The 4,023-nt window shown below is 42.7% G+C and overlaps 1 long non-coding RNA gene across 2 annotated transcripts; it reads left to right on the top strand.

The window, feature by feature from the left end:
- Positions 1 to 567: 567 nt before the first annotated feature.
- On the top strand, positions 568 to 3,726 carry LOC109756879 (uncharacterized). Of its 2 annotated transcripts, XR_012204349.1 has the most exons (4): positions 568 to 1,433; positions 1,518 to 1,608; positions 2,311 to 2,398; positions 3,382 to 3,726. It is a non-coding gene; the product is annotated as an uncharacterized lncRNA (long non-coding RNA). The 2 variants fall into 2 exon arrangements; XR_012204348.1 differs by lacking the exon at positions 2,311 to 2,398.
- The last annotated feature ends 297 nt before the right edge of the window (positions 3,727 to 4,023 follow it).

The following is a 4,023-nucleotide window of genomic DNA, read 5'->3' as shown; positions in this document are numbered from 1 at the left end:
CAGCGGAAGCGTTATCAGAACGCGGTTGATGTACTCGTACGTCTTCACGATCCGACCGATCAAGTACCGAACGCACGGCACCTCCGAGTTCAGCACACGTTCAGCTCGATGACGTCCCTCGAACTCCGATCCAGCCGAGTGTCACTACAAGAAACCTGTTAATACATGACGGATTTCTCGTGACGTTCTGAGAAATCGTCATGGACGATGATGGATTTCCCTTATCCGTCATGGAAATCGTCATGGATCAGCAGGATGTGACTGTACTCCGAAAAAGGTAGCTCATTTATGATGGACCTCGATGGACCGTCACGGAAACTGTCACAGATCAACTTGCTGGTCTAGTCTTTTTCTTTCTTTATACAGCATCCGGACCGTCACCGATGGCTCCCGCCGATGTGTCGTGTGTGGTTCTTTAGTTGGCCCATATGTCAATGTATAGTCAACCGTATAACAAAAGTTAAAAATAAAAGGAGGACGCGCCAGAAATTTCGAGAGAGCGCGCGCGTGGACATACAAATTTTAAGTGGCCGACGCAGCCGGTGGCAAAATTTTGGGGCCAGCCTATTTAACCCATAGTCCAAGCCCATCTAAACCCTAATCCCCATTCTCTCCTCTGTTCCCTCTGCCGCCGCCACAACTGCCCACTCCCGATTCCGGCGATTCCAGCGGCTACAGCCGGCGCGGTGCACACCGCGGAGCTCGCCTCGCTTGGGTCCATCCTCCCCTCCGGCAAGATTTTCCCTTCCCAGCCTCTACCGCTCGCCCAAAACCCACACCCGTCCTAGGGTTTCGGCCTCTGACATCTCCTTCATCGTCGACGCATCTCCGGCGGCTCTTCTCCGTCGTCTACAGCGCCCCACGCGCGACCTCGCTTCCTGATGGTCAACCTCGAGCAGGGCAGCCTGGAGGACCCCCGCCCGCAGGATCTACGGACGCGGCGCACCCTGCAGACGCCTGTCCTGGACGAGGGCGGCCACGGGGGCCTTGTCCTGCTCAACGACGGCCGCGGCGAATGCCAGTGCTCCTCCTCCTTCTCGACCTCCAAGGAGGGGCGCCGGTACAGCACAAGCACGTCCAGCCCCTGAACCCACCTTCTGCACCCATCCAGCGGCGTACATGGCATGCTCCTCCTTGATTCAGTCGTCCCTGGAGGAGGTGGAGCAGGAAGTCCAGCACCCCCCTTGGCCTCCTATCATCCAGCCATGGACGAGCTCAATGATGGCTGCGTCCTGCCCTCCTAGCGTGGTGAGCTTCTCCCATCTCCCACCTTTACGCCCAAATCTGGATGATACTTGCAATCTGAATATGAATCATGTTTTTATTCAGTTTAGGGGTGGATTCAGTTGCTGAGATGAACATGTGAGCTTGATTAGTAACCGATGGTTTTGTGGATCTGGTGCTCTTGCACTGTTACACATAATTTAATCAAGGTAAGCTAATTCTAACACTACGACTCTCTATGATATAGCTAATTTTTTCTGACATGCACGGGTCTTCTTGTTGCTTCGGTACAGATCTTTTTGGAGTTAATCTAGAAACTCAAGCTTGTTAGATATAACTCAGCCGCGACTCTGTATCTTGCCAGGATGGACTTGTTTTGCAGATGTGTGTATATGGTACTTCAGAAAAAAAACTAATTATTAACTGAAACACTCTCTAATTATTAACTGCAAATAGCTATAAATTTGAATGCCATAAAAATGTGTAAATATCAAGAAACCACACACATTGTCAGAATGTGCAAGCTGTTTAGAGTATGTATCAGTCTAAGTAATCATATATCTGTAGCGTAGTATCCATGTGTTAGTCTGTTTGATTTCATAAATATATACATATTAAAAGGAAAATAATATATGTGGATTTCAATGTAGTTTTGACATATTTAACTTGCATGGATTTAAAAATTGTAGTTAACCGTGTCTGGGGTTATGTTGATGTGACTTTTCTGATCAGTTCATGTGTCGAGAGTTGCAAAACTGGAATTAACCTTCTCTGACATGATGCCCAAAATCATCCTTTTAATGCTACAGGAATAGCTCCAGAGTTGACGATGATTTTTAGCCTGATAAGGTAGAAGTATGGCTAACCGGATGTTTAGCTTGGTGTGTGAATTAAAAAGAACTGATAGATGGTAAAACATTCATATATGTATGTGAGATTGTCTTACAAATATATGTAGGTCACTGTAATAGTATTTTCTTATTGAAAAGGGAGAAAAACTACTACCAGCTCGTTTGGCTCCCCTGATTTCATTACATCTATCTAGATTTCATTTGGCTGAATCTAGATTTCGAATCCAAATTTCAGGTTTGGCTGCCACTAGGATTTTGAGGTCAAATCTGTACCAGAACCAAAATGAGCATGACAGTGTACCAGCACTCAGAACTAAGAAATTGTCAGTCGTTGTGTATTGCATTTATCTTTTCGTTTGGATGCCAAAAATTATCTTCTTTGTGGCTTGATTAACTTCCCTTTCTTCTGTTCAAGCCATTTTGAATGAGATTACTACCAATGACAAATAGTATGGAAGGCGAAACAACAATTTACTATAATTACATTGCCTTCACTTCATCTATAATGTCACCATCAACTGTTTCTATGTTACCTTGCAGATTCATTCAACAGAAGACACTTGTAATATTGTGCAAATAATTAGCTAGCATTGTGAAAAATCCTATTTCTCAAAAAAAGTTAAGAGTGTGATATTTAGTTGAGATATGACATATCAATGCTAATATATTAGGACGTGCTAATTTTGTAGTTCCTAGCTAAATATGTAAGGGCATGTAATGTTCGTAACATATTGAAGTGTGATACTACACAATATTTGTTTTATCTTTGGTTGGACTATTTTTATGTGTGTAATAGTACAAAAAAATTGAGTGACTTCTACTTGATCCAATCCTTTATTAGAAGTAGTAGTATCTTACAAATGTCTTTTTAGCTAGATTAGTCGTAAGCCACATATGCCAGATCTTTTTCATGTGGAATATCATATCAGATAGGACACATAATCCATCAAGACATAATCATCATGGAATTGGTCCATTCCTTTTTTTCCTTTTGAGAAACAATGCCTAGAAATTTTCATTAATGTGCAATATTCAGCTGGGCTGCATTTCTTATCGAGTTTACTGTAGTGATAGTGTAAATTAAGCACAACAGAGTTTACTACCAACTCTATTGATCTATGTTTGCTCATCATTCCTTTTTGTTGCCACCGGTTGTCCCTTTTGAGACTTTTGTTAATTTGTTGCACTACTTTTGCATCCTGGGAGTGAAAGAACGTATAACTTGATAATGTGTAGCAAGCTACTTGTAGTTTAACCCACTAGTTGTAATATTTTATAACTTGACATATTTTTCATCATGTGGCAGATATTAGTATGGGAGCAGTTTCGAGAACAAAGACATGCGTTTTGACAACATTTTGGCATGGACGGGTTGATTTGCTGCTATAAGTGTTGGATGACCCCTAATTGGTGTGTGGCAGCCTGACAAGAGTGGCGTGGCCTTGGTTGATGGGGGTGGTGCTGGCTGCAGAGTAGCATAGTGTTCTCCAATACATGCTTGTAAATTAATGTTTTTTGGGTCTTTTATTTGCGCTCCTGTATAATGTGTACTTTTGGATATGTTGTAATTTTTTTCTGATGACATGAGCATATACTTTTTGTCAAATTCTTATTGGCTTAAATTTTCATGGAAAATTTGAGATCTCCTGGACTGAAATTAGTGGGCGTTGAAATTAATGGGCTTAAATAATAATTGGGTTGATTTCTATATGGGCCGCCATTGTTGGACCAGGCCGAAGTTTAGTGGGACAAAACATACATGGGCTGATTACTACATGGGCTGCCATGTCATATCCTTGTCAGCTGATGATGTGGCATAGAAGTTAACGCCGTTATGAGCACTGCAGTTAGATGTCATCCATGACGGTCAAGATCCGTCATGGTCGGTGACGGTTTTGGATGATCTGTCAAGGAGTGTGAAGTGGTCAGATTATGACACGATATACAT

This window comes from Aegilops tauschii, chromosome 3, assembly GCF_002575655.3.
Source record: "Aegilops tauschii subsp. strangulata cultivar AL8/78 chromosome 3, Aet v6.0, whole genome shotgun sequence".
NCBI lineage: Eukaryota > Viridiplantae > Streptophyta > Magnoliopsida > Poales > Poaceae > Aegilops > Aegilops tauschii.
This window is presented reverse-complemented; position numbering and strand designations above follow the sequence as displayed.